This window comes from Triticum aestivum, chromosome 7B (assembly GCF_018294505.1).
Source record: "Triticum aestivum cultivar Chinese Spring chromosome 7B, IWGSC CS RefSeq v2.1, whole genome shotgun sequence".
NCBI classification, from domain to species: domain Eukaryota; kingdom Viridiplantae; phylum Streptophyta; class Magnoliopsida; order Poales; family Poaceae; genus Triticum; species Triticum aestivum.
This window is the reverse complement of record NC_057813.1, coordinates 542,020,956-542,041,664: the sequence shown is the minus strand read 5'-3', so window position 1 is coordinate 542,041,664 and position 20,709 is coordinate 542,020,956.

Genomic DNA, 20,709 nt, shown 5'->3' with positions numbered 1-20,709 from the left:
TCGGTCTCACCGATTTGTCTTAGGCCATTGCACATGTGCTTTTCGGTCTGACCGAAAAATGCAAATTGGTGCGACCGAGATCACTTCTCTACGAAACCCTAGCAATTGTGGTGCCACTGAACTGTGACTCGGTCTGACCGAGTTCACTAGTTTAGGTTCCAAAAGTTGCTTCGGTATCACCGAGTTTGACAATTCGGTAGCTCTGAGATCATTTTTGTAGAGAACTAAAACTAAGATTTTTGACTCATTTGTTTTGCAAAACATCTATACTTTGTGATGCTCATCTACTCTATCTCATCTAAAACCTATTCACAGATTCTGCTGACAGTTTGCCTGCAAGATGTCTGACCAAAGTGACAGCCAGAACAAGTCTGAAGAGTAGGTGCATCTGAGTGAGGGCACTAGTACCTCAAGCAGTTATGATGAGGGCAGCAAGAGCACACCTAGTAACTTGCCCAAGGAAGCTACTAGAGCAAGAAAGAAGAAAACCTCAGATTCAGAGGATGAAGACTATGTTTCATCTGAGGATGAGGCCACTTCAAAGAAGAAAGTGGTGAAGAAGGAGTTTGGCACTGCTGCATCTACAAAGCCAGGGATGAATAGGAAGGCACCAGCAAGAAGAGTTCCAATGTCTAATCCCAGAGCATCCACTCAAGAACCTTTGGAATTTGAACCCAAAGAAACTGTTGTGGCTGAGAAGAAGAGGAAGGAGAGGGTCAAGAAGACCACTGCCAGGATTATTGGCAAGCCCTCTATGATGAGAGAGTCTGAAGAGGAAGAGGATGCTGCTCCAGCACCTAAGGCACAGAAACTTATGGGACATGCAATCAGATCAGGGGCTGCTCCTAAGCCCAAACCTGCTCCCAAAACTGCTGCTCCAACCAAGAGAAACACAAGAAATATCTCTGCTGAAGAGAAGAACAAGGCCCCAGTGCCTGAAGCTGCAGAAGAAGAAGCTGAAGCCCAAGTGCTAAGAAAGCTAAAACCAAAGATCCTAGACCACAATGACACACATCCTGTGGCAGAGGACATGAAAATATGGAAGGATGCAGAACTGAGACTCTGGAGACAGTTTGACCCTTATGCTGTGAGGAGGAGAACAACTGTGGATTACAGGTTCCATACAAAAGAACAACAAGACTTCTATGAAACTGTTTTGCTTGACAGGAAGCCAATAGTATGTGACATGAGATGGGTTGACTGGACATACATCAGAAACAATGAAGATCACTTCCCAGGTGTAGTTGATAGCTTCAAGGACTGTGGAGTTGACAAGTTTGTTGGCCAAAAGCTCACCAAGTGGAATGATGAGCTGATCATGCAATTCTACTCCTCTGCTCACTTCTATCCAGATGGTAGAATTGTATGGATGTCAGAGGGTACAAGGTACCAGTCTACTGTTGATGAATGAGACAAATTGATCAATGTCCCAGCAGCTCATGAGGATGACTTGCATGTCTATTCCAAGAAGAAGAAAGATCACAACTCTATGGCAAGCATGTACAAGGAAATTCCTGATGAAGATCTAGAAACTCACAAGTTTGGATCAGTGAAGCACTTGTTGTTAGGACTGCCTACAATCGACACTATCCTGAGGCATACTCTTTTGCCAAAGTCTGGAGATCACAGGATGATAAGAGGACACTCAATCAACTTGCTGAACATATTTGATGTTCCTCAGAAGTTTAAGGTGATGAGTCTGATTGTTGAAACAAGCAAGAGGACTACTGCAGATCAGAAAAGGTCTTGTGGGTATGCTCCACAAATTTAGATGCTCATCAACTCCAAGATGGGCACATGCACTTATTTGTTGGACAAGGAGCACTTACCCCTCAGGCCAGATTTTGAAGATAACACTGTAGTCATGGATGAGAATGATCCTTCATCAGTGCAAGCACATGAGAAGAGAGAGAAGGCAAGGGCAGAAAAGGTTGCAAAGATGCCAAGTGCTGAAGAGGCATCTTAGGTGTTCTTAAAGAGCAAACATGATCAACTTGGATTTCTGATCCAATCCACCTTGAGGATTGAGAAGGGCTTAGCCACCCCGACTCAAAATCAGGAGAGTTTGGAGAGAATCATTGAGCGGAAATTTTATGATCTTGATGTCAAAGTTACTGAGATTCAGTTAGTGGTTGAGCAACTTCAGGAGGAAGTAGAGGAGAAGAAAGGCAAGGCTACTACAGATGCTTTCACAAGAGTGCCCAGAGGTTAGAGGTCTGATGCAGTGCCAGTACCAGATACTAGAGCCACCACATCTGCACCAGCAGCCACAACTTCAGTACCACCTCCAGCACATACTCCAGCAGCTCCAGCTACATCAACAGAAGCCTTCGTCCTTGGAGTCATCTCTACACCACCTCATGGAGACCAGGCCTGAGAGAGACGTGTAGCACTATGCATATTTGAACTTTTTGGTAACTTGTTGCCAAAGGGGGAGAAATATGTATAGATCATAGCCTTGGAGAGAGAGTGTTTTTTTGTCTCTCTTGAACTTTATTTGGTTGAACTTTATTGTATGCCTGCTTGCTACATTATCTCTTTTGTGAGATACTTGGATGATCATGTGGTTGATCATATGCTACCTTAATGTGTGCTTGAATGATATTATCTCTTATTTCCCTATATGATCATTCACTTTGCTTTGTGATGAGTGCATGTTTTATTGTTATCATTTTGAGTGCTCCACCAAGATGTATGTGACATGGAAGAGTGACCCATGATCCTAACAAATTGTGCATTTGTAGTCCAAAGCAAATCATAAATAATGCACAAATTTAGGGGGAGCTATTACTTATCACATATTTCCCAAAGCGACAATGTATTTCAATCTTATCTTTATTTGTCAAAGCTTTGATCTATATGTTGTCATCAATTACCAAAAAGGGTGAGATTAAAAGTGCAACTATCCCTGGGTGGTTTTGGTAATGATTAACAACATGTAGCTCATTGAACTAATGCTATTTCAAGATGAACATTTCAGGAAAGTTCAATGATTGGCATGGCAAGGATTAGGAACGTGGACCCCTCAAAATGCTAAGAACAAAGGATTGGCTCAAGCTTCAAAGTTCAAGACTCTACATTTTATCTTCAGTAATCCAAGATCACATTGAGTCTATAGGAAAGCCAATACTATTAAAAGGGGATGAGGTGTTGCTTAATGGCTTGCTTGCTCTCATGATGCTTAGTGATATGCTCCAAAGCCCTCAACCACTTTCTCACATCCACATATGTCCCAAACCAAATGTCAAACTCGGCCCCACTGATTTGATCCATCCGGCGCCACCGAGTTCTTTTCACATAGCCACTGCCAGAAACCCTAGTCTTTTCGGTCTCACCGATAGGGATCTCGGTCTCACCGAGATGGGATTGTAAAATCTCTGTTTCCCTTCGTAACGTTTTGGTCCAACCGAGATGAGCGATCGGTCCCACCGAGTTTGCAATGTAAACTCTCTGTTTCCCTTCCGTAACGTTTTGGTCCAACCGAGATGAGTGAATCGGTCCCACCGAGTTTGCCTGACCAACTCTCTGGTTAGCTAATTACCAAAGTCGGTCCCACCGAGTTTGTGTAATCGGTTGAACCGAGATTACGTTATGCCCTAACCGTAATGATATCGGTCCCACCGAGTTGACATGCCGGTCCCACCAAAATTCCTAATGGTCACATAATGCACTGAATCGGTCCGACCGAGTTTTATGATTCGGTCCCACGAGGTTGGTATATTGTGTGTAACGGTTAGATTTTGTGTGGAGGCTATATATACCCCTCCACCCTCTCCTCATTCGTGAGAAAGCCATCAGAACGCGCTTACACTTCCACTACTCATTTTATGAGAGAGAACCACCTACTCATGTATTGAGACCAAGATATTCCAATCCAACCATATGAATCTTGATCTGTAGCCTTCCCCAAGTTGCTTTCCACTCAAATCTTTTCTCCACCAAATCCAATCCTATGAAAGAGAGTTGAGTGTTGGGGAGACTATCATTTGAAGCACAAGAGCAAGGAGTTCATCTTGAACACACCATCTATTACCTTTTGGGGAGTGGTGTCTCCTAGATTGGTTAGGTGTCACTTGGGAGCATCCGACAAGATTGTGGAGTTGAACCAAGGAGTTTGTAAGGGCAAGGAGATCGCCTACTCCGTGAAGATCAACCCTAGTGAGGCAAGTCCTTCGTGGGTGATGGCCATGGTGGGATAGATAATGTTGCTTCTTTGTGGACCCTTCGTGGGTGGAGCCCTCCGTGGACTCGCACAGTCGTTACCCTTCGTGGGTTGAAATCTCCATCAACGTGGATGTACGATAGCACCACCTATGGAAACCACAACAAAACATCCGTGTCTCCAATTGCGTTTGCTCTCTCCAATCCCATCCCTTTACTTTCTTGCAAGTTGCATGCTTTAATTTCCGCTGATTATATACTCTTTGCATGCTTGCTTGAATTGTATTGTGATTGCTTGACTTGTGTTAAGTTGCTAAAATATGCCAAGAACTAAAATTGGGAAAAGGCTAGATTTTTATTTGGTTAAGTAGTCTAATCCCCCCCTTTAGACATACTTCCGATCCTACAAGTACCATTTCAACATCGAAGGTCTCCTGGAGCTTAATGCTGAAGCGCCGACCTTCGTCCAGGTGAGGCGCCCTATCGCACATACCCCAGTCGTCGTTGCACCAGGAGCACTCCCCCGGGAGACTTTTGTCGTCCGACAACGACATTTCCTAGGTTCATAATTCAAAGATTAAACTTGTACAATTCAATATATGTACTACAAAAACTAAATTAGATCATTATTGTTCAGCACGGGTTGACTATCAGTCCGTCGAGTCTTTTTTTTGAAAACTCTTAGCTCACTTGGTGTATATATTCGACCGTTGGTGATGGTCGCTCCTCCCTTCATCCCCGAGTGCATTCAACCAAAATGTCTAGCACGCGGGAATGAAGGAGAAGCAACCCCCACGACAACAGTCGGCATTATTCTTCTCTCATATATGGTGGACACACTCCCTCACTGATTTTTCGACCGTCGGTGATGGTCGTTACTCCTCCTTACCCTAGTGCATAACAAAGGTCTAGCAGAAGGAGAAGAAGGACAAACGACCCCCACGACAACAATCGGGATTCTTCCTCTCTCATATATGGTGCAGATTTTCTCCCTCTCTCATTTTTTGATTGTCACGTATGGAGCCTCGACAGACTTAAAGTCAACCCAAAATGTCGTTTAATTATCTTTCTAGAAAATCCAGGCCACTCGATATTTCCTACATATTCTAGCACAAGTCATGCCAGAATTCATGGAAAAATCCGGCATGACCTTTGCTAAAAAAGGACATATCGAGCGCCTGAAATTTGCCAGAACGGAAATTAATCAACACTCCGGCAAAACATAGGCCACTCGGAGGTGTAACCTGCAAACATGGCCGACCACTTGGGCAAGCACATATCCTATTTGAGCAACACAAGATATACATATTTATATCTACATCATATGAGCATTCAAAGTAGGAGTAGTTTTCCAATTTGAGCATTCAATAAGCAAAACTAAATCGTAAAATAAATTAGTATTCAAATTAGCATGCATTTAAGAAGAAAAACTAAATCATCTCTTTCTTCCGTACATCATCGAATATTATCACTAATACATCTCGAATAGTATCATACATATAACATCACTAATATAGCTAAAAACCTAGCGAACGACGGGTATCGACGCGGGCGGTGGACACCCAAAGAGAAGGAACCATCACAGGATCATAGCTCCAGTGAGATCCCTGAAGAACCTGCTAGGTATTGGAGAACCTGCCCTCCAATGCAACCATGTAGCGACGGATGTGCTCATCCTCCTCGCTGACACGGTGATGTACCACCTCCGCGGGGTCCTCAAGCCTCCGCAGCATCACTGGCCCACGCGACCGCCACCAAAGAAGGTTCGGGTCAACAACGGGCTGGCTCCTCACCAAGATGCGCCCCCCGGAAGGTAGCACCTCCCAGTACTAGTCCGGTGGAGCCCAGTCCTGGATATGGCCCCTCTGATCAAGCAGGTGTCCTCCGCCGAGTCAACGACGAGGATGCGGGATAGGCATCATCAACATCGATGCGGAAATAAATGCTTTAACTAAAAAATAACAACAAATTCTATTAACTGCACCTAGTTAAATACACCTGAAACACCTGAATTCTATTAACTAGACCTTGTTAAAAACCTACATTTTGAACATGGTTTGATCATAACTAGGGTTCATACTACATTATTCTAAGATTAAAGACCTAAAATACCTAAATTAAATTAACAACATGGGGTGGCTGGTCTCACCTCAAGGTCGGAGGGGGTCGGTAACGGGGATGACAGCGGGGATGATGTAGGGGTTCCTTTATTTCTGCAAAAACAAAGTATAAGCAAAAACATTATTATCGTCATATTAGGACTTTAGTGAAACTCCATAAGCTATCAAGTAAATATCCATTTTGATTCCAATTGTCTGCAATTTATTTCCTAAACCCTAAGAACATTATTATCCTCATTTTTTTCACTACCTAACAATTTCTATTACTAAATTCTAGTACCAAAAAAATACCTAAATTTTTATACAAAGAGAGGAGGGCAGTGGGAGGAAGAGGAGGGAGGAGTGAGGGCTTCGGGCGGCTGGGGAGGCGGAGAGAGGAGGGAGCAGGGAGTAGGGCGGTAGTCGGACGAGGGAGAGGAGGGAGGAGCGAGGGCCGCCAGCATGAGGGAGGAGAGAGGAAGGCCGTTGGAGGAGGGAGGGAGGAGGGAGGCAAGAGGAGGAGGAGGGAGGGCGAGCGGCGAGAGGAGGAGGGAGGGAGGGCGGCAGAACCTTGGGGGCGTCGGCAGCGACGGCGGGCGATGGCGGCGACGGCAGGCGACGACGTGCGATGAGTGAGAGTGTGTGAGGGAGAGTGAGGGACGCGCGCGGGGTGTGGATAAGGTAAGCGTAGTAATAGCTATGTTTAGAAATAACCTCTACTGCTATTTAGCAGTAGCGCCCATTGAAGGACAACGCTATTGCTATGTACAATAGCAGTAGCGCTTTTTATAACAAACGCACTACTAGTATACCTACACTGCCTGCAACCATTTGGCAACTATAGTAGTAGCGTTTTTTATAGCAAACGCGCCACTGCTACATGAATAGTAGCAGCGCTCTTAAGACACAAGCACTACCGTTCTTTAGCAGCAGCGCTTTCTTATAAAAAGCGCTACTAGTAAGCTCCTGTGTATAAGGTTTTTCCTAGTAGTGAATTCTCCAGAGCACACCATAAACACGGAAGCTTCCGGAGGAACTTGACCACCTAGGCCACTTCACTAGGGCTGGACTAGCGAGCAACTCGGCTCGTTAAGCTCGTACTCGTTAAGCTCGTGCTCGTTAAGGCTCGGCTCGTTAAGCTCGTTAAGATTAACGAGCAGAAAACACTGCTCGGCTCGGTTCGTTTGAAGCTCGTTAAGCTCGTGAGCGCTCGCGAGCGCTCGTTAACAGATTATAATGTGTTATCATATACATGATGAATGTGTGGGTATGGTTTTCAAGATAAAGTATTATGACTAAGAAAATAAATGAAGTAGTATGTTGCCTCATATGTCGATTAGATTAAATAGATGGGCTGAGGTGCTATAAAAAGTTTGTCACGTAATATGAAAATATATGTTGTGTTGTTACTAACGAGCTTAACGAGCTACTCGTGAAACTCGTTAGCTCGCTCGTTAAGCTCGTTATGCTTAACGAGCTAAAATCAATGATTGGCTCTGTTCATTAAGAAGCGAGCTACGAGCTTAACGAGCTGAACTATCGAGCGCTCATTAAGCTCGCGAGCTATGAGCTTTTGGTCCAGCCCTACACTTCACACCCTTCTCCGGAGCACACCACAAAAGGAAGCTGTCGGAGGAACCTTGGCCACCTAGGCCTCTTCACAAACTTCTCAATATATCACCAAACCGTCTAGGAGGCAAAGGCCTCCAAGAATAATAAATTCACGGGCTCTCACTCAAACAAATCGATGCGGGGAGCTCAAACCAATGCAACAAATGCAATGCAAGGTCAAGCAACAAATGCTCAACTCACTCTCTCAATCTCACAAGATGCACTCTCGAAAGTAGGATATTGAAGAGAGGGGATGCAATGGAGGAAATCAACAAATGACTCCAAGATCCATCCACAAGTCCCCCTTCACACAGAGGGGAGATAGGGGTTTGGGAGAGGTGGTTGATGCTCAAAATGATGTTTAGAAAGTGTATGAACAACCCCCAAACCAGTGGGGAGGAAGGGCTCTTTTATAGCCAACTTCCAAAACTAGTCGTTGGCGCTCCAACGGACACTTCCTGGGCACCCCGTGCCCATGAGGATTGAGACCCCGTGCCCATGGGGTCCCGTGCGCACGGTAAAAACCCGTGGGCACAGGAGCCTCGTGCCCACGGGGTACCCAGGACAGCCTGCAGCAGCCCACTAAAATAAGGGAGCATGGATGCGTGCCCTGGAGCCTGCTCTGGATATAAAACCAGTGCGGTGATCTTTGTAATGGTGTGGCGTTGAGTTTGTTCTCGGAAGAGAAAAGAAGCTATTCATGCGGCAGGCGTTCGAGCGCCAGAAAAGCTCTCTGTGTCCATCGTGTCTCCTCCTTCCTTCTTTCTTCTTCCTCTTCGGTTCAAGCTAGAGTGAAGTGTGCAGAGAGAGAGAGAGAGAGAGAGAGAGAGAGAGCATGAGAGAGAGCTCCGGCGAGCTAGGGTTTAAGGTTCGGAACCAACAATTGGTATCAGAGACACTTTGCGAGGTGATCGGCGGCGAGTGAGGGATCCTGGATTAGGGGGTCCTCGGATAGCCGGACTATATACTTTGGCCGGATTGTTGGACTATGAAGATACAAGATTGAAGACTTCGTCCCGTGTCCAGGTGGGACTCTCCTTTGCGTGGAAGGCAAGCTTGGCAATTCAGATATGTGGATCTCCTTCTTTGTAACCGACTCTGTGTAACCCTAACCCCCACCGGTGTCTATATAAACCGAAGGGTTTAGTCCGTAGGACAACAACAATCATAATCATAGGCTAGCTTCTAGGGTTTAGCCTCTATGATCTCGTGGTAGATCAATTCTTGTAATACTCATATCATCAAGATCAATCAAGCAAGAAGTAGGGTATTACCTCCATCGAGAGGGCCCGAACCTGGGTAAACATCGTGTCCCCCGCCTCCTATTACCATTAGCCTTAGACGCACAGTTCAGGACCCCCTACCCGAGATCCACCGGTTTTGACACCGACATTGGTGCTTTCACTGAGAGTTCCATTGTGTCGTCGCGATAAGGCTTGATGGCTCCTTGAATCATCAGCAACGATGCGGTCCAGGGTGAGGCTTTCCTCCCCGGACAGATCTTCGTATTCAGCGGCTTCGTACTGCGGGCCAACTCGTTTGGCCGTCTGGAGCAGATCGACAGCTGCGCCCCTGGCCATCAGGTTAGGTTTGGAAACTTGAACTACACCGTCGACATCCACGGAGACTTGATCTTCGACGGGTTCGAGCCCACGCCAGGAGCGCCGAACAGTCACGACGGGCATGACTTAGATCTGCCATCGGACGGTGTTCGGGATATCGCACCTGCGGCTGCCCCAACCCTTAATCTGGAGCAGATCACGCCATCCGAGGATGGGTGGATGGACCTCGCCACGGAGGCCGCACATTCATCGGCGCTGGAGCCGAACACAACTTCACCTCCAAAGAGATCTGTGTCATCGGACCCTCAGACTCGTCTCCGGTCACAGGTTCCGAACCACGCGTGTCCATGCCTATCGACTCTGATTGGGCACCGATCATGGAGTTTACCTCCGCGGATGTCTTTCAGCACTCACCCCTGGGCGACGTGCTAAAGTCATTGAGCTCTCTCTCTCTATCAGGAGACTCTTGGCCGAACTATGTCCGGCTTGAGTGGGAAGCAGACAACAAAGAAATTCGTTCCCCACCCACCACCCACTTAATAGCCACTATCAACGACTTAACAGACACGCTTGACTTCGACTCCGAAGACATCGATGGTATGGACGATGATGCTAGAGATGAACGGGAACCACCACCCACGGGGTGCTGGACAGCCACCTCATCATATGATACATACATGGTGGATACACCCAAGGAAAACAACGGCGACGAAAAGGATGCAACGGAGGATAATCCCCTCGGACAGAAACCAAAGCGACGACGCAGGTGCCACTCTAAATCCCGCCATAGTAAAAATAGCGATAACAGCGCAAGAAAGAATAACACCCCGGTTGACTCCATAGGAAACAACGACCCCATGGACCCAGCGATGGAGCAGGATGAGCCAGGCGAGGCTGAACATAGTCTGGAGACGATGTCCGATGACGGCGATCCCGAGGGTAAAACTCAACAACCTGCCTCCAGAGAGGAGAACAGTCCGGACGACGATGCACTCACCATCCCAGAAAAACACTTGGAACAAGAAAACCTCCATAGAAGGCTTATTGCCACCGCGAGGAGCTTGAAGAAGTAGAAGCAAAGGCTTAAAGCCGCGCAGGATACACTCAACCGCAGATGGAACAAAGTGCTAGACACTGAAGAAAAATACGGTGACGATCGCCACACAAAGAGCTACCCAAAGTGCAAGCTGCTGCCCGAATTCGACGATGAGGCCATAGAGCCCATTCCGCCGAAAAACAATACGGCCGATCAGCCGGACCGACCACCCCGTGGCCGCGACAGGGCGGCTAATGATGCCGCACACAAGTCAGCACATGATTTACGTGAGCTCCTGGACAAAAAAGTCGGTGTGACCAGGTCCATCTACGGATCTAGAAAGCACGCCCCGGTGCAGGATCACATCCACCAGGACGATCACATTGATCGAATACCAGCTCGGAATCAACACCAAACACAACAGTCGTCAACAACATGCCACGACACATCCAAATACAGGGGTGCCATGCACCCCCTGTGCTTCACTGATGAAGTACTGGATCATGAATTTCTAGAGGGATTTAAACCCGTGGATATAGAGGCATACGATGGAACGACAGACCCTGGGGTCTGGATCGAGGACTTTATCCTTCATATCCACATGGCTTGCGGAGATGATCTCCACGCCATTAAATACCTGCCCCTCAAGTTGAAAGGACCAGCTCGGCATTGGTTGAAAAGCGTCCCCGAAAACTCAATTGGAAGTTGGGAGGAACTTGAGGATGCTTTTAGGGCCAATTTTCAGGGGACCTATGTCCGACCTCCGGATGCAAACGATTTAAGTCACATAATCCAACAACCCGGAGAGTCAGCCCGTAAGCTTTGGAACAGATTTCTCACTAAGAAGAATCAAATCGTCGATTGCCCAGATGCCGAAGCCTTAGCAACTTTCAAGCACAGTATCCGAGACGAATGGCTCACTAGACACATAGGCCAAGAAAAGCCAATGACAATGGCAGCCCTAACAAGCCTTATGACCTGCTTCTGCACGGGAGAGGACAGCTGGTTGGCCCGTAGCGGCACCAGCGACCCAGGCACATCCGAAATCAGGGATGGCAACGTGAAGCCGTGACGCAATAAAAACAAGTGTCAAAACAATGAAGACAGTCCAGATAACAAGGTGGTCAATGCCGGATTCAAGGGCTCTCGACCCGGTCAACGGAAAAAGCCATTTAAAGGCAGCAGAGATGGACCGTCCAGCCTAAATAAGATTCTAGACAGATTATGTCAGGTTCATGGCACCCCCGAAAACCTTCAAACCACACCAACAGAGAATGCTGGGTTTTCAAGCAGGCCGGCAAGCTAAACGCCAAACACAAAGGAAGGGAGACGCCAAGTGAAGACGAAGATGAGCCTCGCCAGCCAAACACTAGGTGACAGAAAAAATTCCCACCAGATGTCAAAATAGTGAATATGATTTACACAACTCATATACCGAAGAGAAGGCGCAAACGCGCACTTCGAGACGTATACAATGTAGAGCCCGTCGCCCCCAAATACAACCCTTGGTCGGCCTGCCCGATCACTTTTGATCACAGGGATCATCCGACTAGTATCCAGCATGAAGGATTGACTGCCTTGGTGCTCGACCCAATAATTGACGGATACCATCTCACCGGAGTCCTTATGGACGGCGGCGGTAGTCTTAATCTGATATATCAGGACACTGTCCACAAAATGGGGATAGACCCATCAAGAATCAGCCAAAGTAATACTACCTTTAAATGAGTAATACCAGGCGTCAAGGCCCGCTGCACGGGCTCTCTAGTACTAGAGGTTGTATTCGGTCCTCCCGACAACTTCAGAAGCGAAGAATTAATCTTTGACATCGCTCCATTCTGAAGCGACTATCACGCACTACTCGGAAGAACGGCCTTCGCTCGTTTCAACGCAGAACCACACTACGCCTACCTTAAACTCAAGATGCCAGGTCCACGTGGCCTCATCACAGTTAACGGAAACACAGAGCGCTCCTTATGTGCGGAAGAATATGTGGCGGCTCTAGCAGCCGAACACTGAGCGGCCTCTCCAACCAGAATAAATGATCGATCATCAAGACCACGGACACAGTTAGACGAGTCCAGCGCATCGCCGGTTGTAACAGCCCAGATAAACTTGAGCTTGGGTGTATGGATATACCCCCATAGGTGGTGCTAGGGGATGCCTGCATATATAAAAGCCCACAGTTTGGCTTGACCCTATTAATACAATAATAGATTGCATTTTCATGGCTCATTGAGAATAACCAACTTTTCGCACGATTACACCAGACTCTTTTACCTGGGTTTTTCCTTTTTACAGATGACCATCGTGCTACACCCTTCCAGGATACAGCACAACGGAGACAAAGGCGCAGACGTGCAGCAGGGCCTCGCTCAAAGGTTTCTCTTTAGATTAAGCCCATGTGTAAACTTTATTTAATGTCTCTTGTTGCTTGACACCCTCCGGGCACTTAACATACCCGAGAGGGATACTGGTGTTATTGGCATTTCGTCACGACAGACTAATGCATGTACCTGGAAATTCGTGGCTCATTATCGAGGGCGGCATTCAGCCTAGTATTTGTTATAAAGTCCGAATACCTTCGGGAGTGTTCGGCGTCGCGAGTTTGGCCTTATATGCATCAGCTCCGAATCATGTCTTTGGTTAAATGTTGGGTTTGCCCAGCTCCTGGGTTTTTCCACCTTACGTTCCGTTTTATCGGCTAAGGCGGCCAAAGGAGAACTACTGCGATTGTGCCCTGGTTATTCTGGATGAGCACCTTAGCAGAGAAAGCCAAAAACTGACTATCATGATACAGCGAGAGACTGGTCAACCACTCGATGACTCAGCGGAATCTTCACGATTCCTCCGCATTAACGAAGGACCGGTTTCCCGGTCATGTAGGTACGCGCTCCGTATTTGGATGAACGCAGAAGTACCAGGGGCTATATAGTAGCCCCACCATCAAACTCCTATGGCTAAGTGAAAGTGTTAAAGCTATATAGTCTGATTGCCTAGTTCGCCGCGCTATCACCTCCTTAATGGACCAAGATGTTGGATCAAGTGTGATTACGCGCCTTTTTCGAACACTCCCGCATTAAATGCGTGGGGGCTGAAGCCGACGACTACAATCTTTCAGGTTATATACATACATAAACGGCCGCACATGAGGCATTATAATACTTTCGGGCAAAAGTATAAACACAGCCTCTATAATCAAAATAGCATTGTTTTTACAATTGAGATACATGTCACTCGAACATGGTACTCTTCGAGCACCGGGCCTCTATTAAACGGGCACCTTCTAGGACCTCTTCAAAATAGTGCTCGGCCGGGTCCTGGCCTCCCGCCGGACCCCGGGTCGCAATATCGGTGACCTCCATCCCTGCCCAATATGTTTTAACACGGGCAAGAGCCATCCGCGCACCCTCTATGCACGCCGACCTCTTCACAGCGTCAATATGCGACACATCACCAAGGAATTGTTGCACTAAACCAAAATAATTGTCCGGCCTTGGTCCCTTCGGCCAAAGATGATCCATGACAGACCTCATGGCAAGCCCGGACAACCTATGGATCTCGGCCCATGCGGCCATCTTTTCATTCAATGACAGCGGACATGTTGGGGAACTGAACTGCGACCAGAACAACCTTTTCGCCTCATGATCTTTCTGATCTTTGAAAAACTCAGTCGCATCAGCAGTACTCTTTGCCAGGTCCGCATACGCATCTGCAACACTCCATAACTGATCCAGAGGAGCATACTTCGGATCTCCAAACTTCATCCGCAACAAAAAGGGCCTCCCAGCCGTGATATCTCCGGCTTCATGAAGCTCCTCCCTTATCCCTCTAATTTCAGAGCGGGTTTCCTTGGCTGCTTCCAAGGCCTTCTTCAGGTCAGCCGCTTTCACTTGGTTTTCCTTTTCAAGGAGCTCATATCGGCCGGCAGCATCTTTCAGCTCAACAACCATCTTGACTATTTTCTCTTCGCTCGGGCGATGAGCAGCCCGCTCGGCTCTTAACTCTTCGGCCGCCTTTAGGGCGGCTGCATCACTTATTCTGGCTTGATCCTTGGCTAGGGCAAGTTCCGCCTGAAGGGTCTCCACGGCAGCAACTCCATCTGCAACCACAACATATTATAGATACTAGCATCATGCTCCTCTTAATATTTGCTGACAATCCGAAAAACATACCCTATGCCTCGTCAAGCAGCTTGTTAACAAGCGCGATGTTGGCATCCGCCACGTCGAGCTGCCGCCTCAGTTCGGCAAACTCAGCAGTCCGGTCAATCGCTAGACCTCAGCCGCCCGCACATGACACAGCGCGATCATTACCTGGGAGTATGATCCCCTGTTCGCCGCCTCGGGACGGCAACCAGAGTCTCAGGGGCTACTATCTATACGGAGCACACCTAGCGTGTACGGTACAGCCGAAAATATACATATTACTTTGCGTGCCTCAAAGCCTTTGAGAAGGCTCGTAAAAGCTTCATTCAACCCGCTTTTGGCGGATGAAATCCTCTCAAACACTGTACCCATTAAAGTACGATGCGCCTCTTAGATAGCCGCTAGCTCCAGAAGGCCTGTCAGTATGTCCGGTTGTGTGCCGGACAATCCCGGACTCTTCCTGTTGCTCTCCTTGGGAGCCGAATACTCCAGGCTTCGGGCGGCCGAAGCGTTAACTTCTGGCCTTGACGGATCAGGAGAAATCCTCCATGACGACACCTCGGGGTCGTCCGCCCCATGGGGCGGGGAGGCAGGAGGAGGTGTTTCACTCTCCATCATCTCCGGAAGAAGATCCCCCGAAGACGAACTCTGTTGAGAAGGGCTACGAACCGGACTGCAAGAGATAGGTCTCGGTTAGTATTCTCAGAGATAAAGCAGGATATATTTACCAAAGTACTTTTGATTCACCTACAGCTCGATGGAGGGCTGGCCCTCTTGCGGGTGCTGTGCGGTAAGGACGCCCTCTGGGGCAGGGCCCCCTGGCGAGGATTTCTTCCCTCTTTTGGGAACCTCCGCTTCCAAGTCTTCGGAGGTGGCCCTTTTCTTCCCGTAGGGGGAGGGGATTTTAGATTCACCTCCCCGACTATCCTCCTTCGTGGAGACGTTAACTCCTCCGGTTTGGATGTATAATGTATGAAGTCCGCTCTTGGCTTCTCTATTCCTCCCTTCATCTTCTCCTGATGGCACTTGTTAGGGTGCGCGCTCAAGCATCCTGGATAGCACAGGATCCGGCAAGCCTTCGGGAAGAGGGACCGAACACCTGATCCTCTCGTATCCAGTCTTGGCCGAGAGCAATTTTTCAGATTGATGTTGTGTCAAATATAAAGACAACATGTTCGGTCACGGAATTACTTACTTGGGTATCTAGACGGTTGCAGTTGAGACCCGCATCCTCGGTGGTGTCGGGACACTTTGTTCGCGATCCGAAGAACAATCTGTACATCCCTTCGAGCGTCATGCCGAAGAATTGTTGAATAGTTTGCGGTCCTTCCGGGTTGAACTCCCACATACGGAGAGATCGACGTTGGCACGGCAAGATCCAACGAACTAGCATTACTTGCATTACCTTGACAAGACTAACATCCCTCTTGAGAAGATCCCGAATGCGGCTTTGCAATGTCGGTACGTCATTAGCTGGCCCCCAGTCCAGTCCCTCGTTGACCCATGACGCCAGTTGTGGTGGAGGGCCCGAGCGGAAGGCAGGGGCGGCCGCCCACTTTGTGCCTCGGGGAGCTGTGATATAGAACCACTCCTGTTGCCATAAGTAAGACACCTCCGGAAAGGAACCCTTTGGCCATAGGGCATCGGCGCCTTTGCTTATTATAGCCCCTCCGCATTCCGCGTGTCGCCCATCGATCATCTTTGGCCTTGTATTGAAGGTCTTGAACCATAGTCCTAAGTGTGGGGTGATGTGGAGGAAGGCTTCACACATGACGATAAACAACGAGATGTGAAGGATGGAATCCGGAGCTAGATCGTGAAAATCTAGCCCGTAATAGAACATGAGCCCTCTAACAAAGGGATCAAGACTGAAGCCTAAGCCTCGGAGGAAGTGGGAAACAAATACGACGCTCTCGTTGGGTTCAGGAGTGGGGATGACCTTCCCTTGAGCAGGCAGCCTGTGCGGGATTTTGGAGGTCAGATACCTGGCCTCCCGGAGCTTCTTGATGTCCTCCTCTGTAACATAGGAGGCCATCCACTGACCTTGAAGGTTGGATCCGGGCATAATTGAAGGTCCGAAGCGCTTAAGCCTTAGCTTTGAGTGTTGCAACTCGAGGTAGGGGAAGGATCGAGCGTGGGAAGAAAAGGACAGGCCTTGGTCCCTTTATAAACGGGGTGAATATCAAGCGTCCCCCGCGTGACCATTTGGAACTTGCCTAAAATCGAGGAGTCATACCAACAGGCGCGGTTGGGTTACCCACACCCGTATTGATGAGAATCCCGTGATAAGGGGAACACGATTTCTGCTTCGACAAGACATGCCAATAAAACTGCCTCGCGGTACGTGTAGTGGCAGGCTGGGAAAACCGGTTCGTAATAACCGGGCCGCAGCGTGATGTCACGCTATGAAAAGTTGTCAGCAGATTAGATTTGTGGAATATTGTGCTCTCTACGGTGGTAGGTGGAAATTATTTTGCAGAGCCGGACAAGATCCTCGTATTCAAGATCCTCTATGGAGTATTCGGAGAAGGAACCCGCCTTGCAATGCCGAAGACAATGTGCGCGCCGGACTCATCGTCATTGAAGCCTGGTTCAAGGGCTACTAAGGGAGTCCTAGATTAGGGGGTCCTCGGATAGCCGAATTATATGCTTTGGCTGGACTGTTGGACTATGAAGATACAAGATTGAAGACTTTGTCCCGTGTCCGGGTGGGACTCTCCTTTGCGTGGAAGGCAAGCTTGGCAATTTGGATATGTGGATCTCCTTCTTTGTAACTGACTCTGTGTAACCCTAGCCCCCTCCGGTGTCTATATAAACCGGAGGGTTTAGTCCGTAGGACAACAACAATCATAATCATAGGCTAGCTTCTAGGGTTTAGCCTCTACGATCTCGTGGTAGATCAACTCTTGTAATACTCATATCATCAAGATCAATCAAGCAGGAAGTAGGGTATTACCTCCATCGAGAGGGCCTGAACCTGGGTAAACATCGTGTCCCCGCCTCCTGTTACCATTAGCCTTAGACGCACAGTTCGGGACCCCCTACCCGAGATCCGCCGGTTTTGACACCGACAACGAGCATGTTGGTCGTCTCGTACGGTGGTGGCGGCGCGATGTCACTGCAGGTGCCACCATTGACGCCGGTGAACTACATGTCCTAGGCCATCAAGGTTGAGGCAATCATTGATGTCCAGGGACTATGGTGTGTGGTGGCGCCGGCAGAGGGCACGTCGGTCGACGTTGACAAGAGCAAGCTGATGCGGGCAGCAATGCTGGGCGCACCATCGGAGGAGCTGTTGATGCAGGTGGCGACGAAGCCCACCGCAAGGGAGTTATGGCACTCCCTCAAGGTGTGTTTCATTGATGCCGATCGGGTGCGGGCGACGAGGCTCATGACGTTGTGTGGCGAGTTCAATCGAATGTGGATGGAGGACGACGACGAGCTCAACGCCTAAGCATGCAAGGTGAACGTCATGGCAGCGACGTATGCACAGCTCGGGGCCACACTGGACGAGGCCGCCATGGTGAAGAAATTGCTCGACACCGTGCCGGACCGGCTGTATGCCGCGGTGGCCGGAATTGAGCAGTTTCGCAATGTTGAAGAAATGGCATTCAAGCAGTTTGTCGGGCGTATGAAGGCCTTCGAGGAGTAGATGAGGCGGCGCGTGCAGGCCGGCGGTGAGCGCGCGGGAGATCAACTCATGATGACGGTGGCGCAGTGGGCGGCGCGATGGCGGTAGTAGGGCGGTGTCGGCTTCAACGACCACGACGACGACGATGCGGCAAGCACGACATCGGGTGGCGGAGGAAAGCGGCGTGGCCACTGCTACAACTGCGGGCAGCAGGGACACTTCAAGAGGGAGTGCCCTAAGCCGCGGAAGGCACTAGCGGCGGAGCACGCGCTCGTGGCGGAGATCGGCGACGACTACGAGCCAGCACTCCTCTGAGCCGCGGCTTAGGAGGTGAGTATTGGCCAAACAAGTCGCAGCGGTGGCCAGGACGTGTCGGGTGCGCGTGTGGGCATGCCCCGGTCATCTTGGGCGCGTCGGGTGCGTGTGTGTGTGTGCGTGCACATGTAGCACGAGGGTGTGCGTGTGTGCGTTGACCCAATGCGTAGGTGTAGTGCCACGTCGTTGGCAAGCCGCTCAGGGTGCTCGTGGCCGATCTATTGGAGGCCCGCCGTGGGCCGTGCGCGTCGGAGCGCGTCGTGGGCACGAGCGGAGTGGGCGATCGAGGACACAAGATAGAGGGGTGTGGGTGCGTGCCCTGGAGCCGGCTTTGGGTGTAAAACCAGTGTGGTGATCGTTGTAATGGGTGTGGCGTCGAGTTCGTGCTCGGAAGAGAAAAGAAGCCGTTTGTGCGGCAGACGTTCGAGCGCCGGAAAAACTCTTTGTGTCCACCGTGTCTCCTCCTTCCTCCCTTCTTCCTCTTCGGTTCAAGCCAGAGTGAAGTGTGCAGATGGAAAGCGTGAGAGAGGGCTCCGGCGAGCTAGGGTTTAGGGTTCAGAGCCAACACTGCACCTGCGGGAGAATGAGAGAAGGCATAGCTCTAGTGGGAGGCGGCGCTCTTTTTATGGTGCGTCATGTCACGCAATCAAATGGAAATCTATTTTTGTAGGACAAACTTGCCTTCCGTGAAACGGGGCAGATGGACGGGAAAAGGCAAAGGTGTGATGCAATCAAATCAGATCAAAACTTGCCTTCCGTGAACCATGCAGTACGGGAAAACTCCTAGGGAGGGATGGATGATACGAACGAACGATACATATCACGATCAGACTCCTTCTTTAGGCCCCGCAAAAAAAAGACTCCTTCTTTAGGTGTAGAGATAGAACATCGTTCAGATTAGAAGACATGTTGAAATCTTTTGAAACCATGTTTACAGAATATTATTTTTCTAAAATATCGAATATTTTTGAAAACACAAACAATTTTAAAATTTTGAAAAGTATTTTTTAAATTCTGAAAAAACTTTATAATTCTGGTTTTTTAAAGAAAATAAGAACAAAAATTTGGTATTCTGAACAATTTCTTCTGGAATAAATTTGGAAAACATGGACAATTTTTTAAAGTCCCTGAACATTTTTAGAGTGTGGACAGTTTTGAAAATTTGAAACCTTTTTTTAAACACGAATAAATTTATTCTATTTTACTTTACTAATAAATTTTCAATAAAAAATTGTTTGCACCATTTAAAAAATGTTGACATTTTAGAAATGTCATGCATTTCAAAAGAATTTATGTGATGTTTGAAAAAAATATTATAAAATGAAAAAAAATCATAACATTCAAAGAAATGTTCGTGACAAATTTTTAAAAGAAACTTCACGTATTAAAAAAATCACAACATTTTCTAGATTTTTTATGAAATGTAAAAATTATTCGCTTAACTTTTTGTTAAAAGTTTCATACCATTTTAAGATATGATTAGTAGGAATTTGAACATGTTTACATTGTATTCTAGAAAAAATTAGGCATGTACTAAAAAAATATTCATCATGTATTTTTTTAAAGTGCAATGTGTGTTAAAAAAATGTTCCCGTGTATTTGCAAAAATGAATACAACTACATAGAGGTACTGGGTTGGGAACGAGGTGCATGCCAAGAGTGGACATGCAACTATGTATGGCATGAGTTGCATGTTTGACTTGGACATGCAACTGGGTCGAGTGGATTTACATGTTAAGGTTGGACATGAAACTAGATAGGGGTCAAGGCAAGTTGCGCGTTGAAAAACAAACCACAAGCTTAGTTGTGAGTCAAAGGGTGGGCTTGCAACTAGAAGAACTATGAGCTGAGTTGCGAGTTGAGGATGGGCTTGCAACTGGGACGACTAGAAAGTATAGGACCAATTGCTACTCAAGGGTCGACTTCCAACTGGGATAAAAAAACCACGGTCCCAATTGTCAGTCAAGGATGACTTGCAACTAGGACAAAAGACAAAAAACATAGGCCTAATTGCGAGTCAAGAGAGGAGTTGCCACCAAAATAAAACAAACAACGAGCCTAGTTAAGAGTCGAGGGGGAACTTGTAACTGAGAAAAGTATATAAAAACTACGATAGAGTTGCGAGTTGAGGGTGGACTTGCAACTG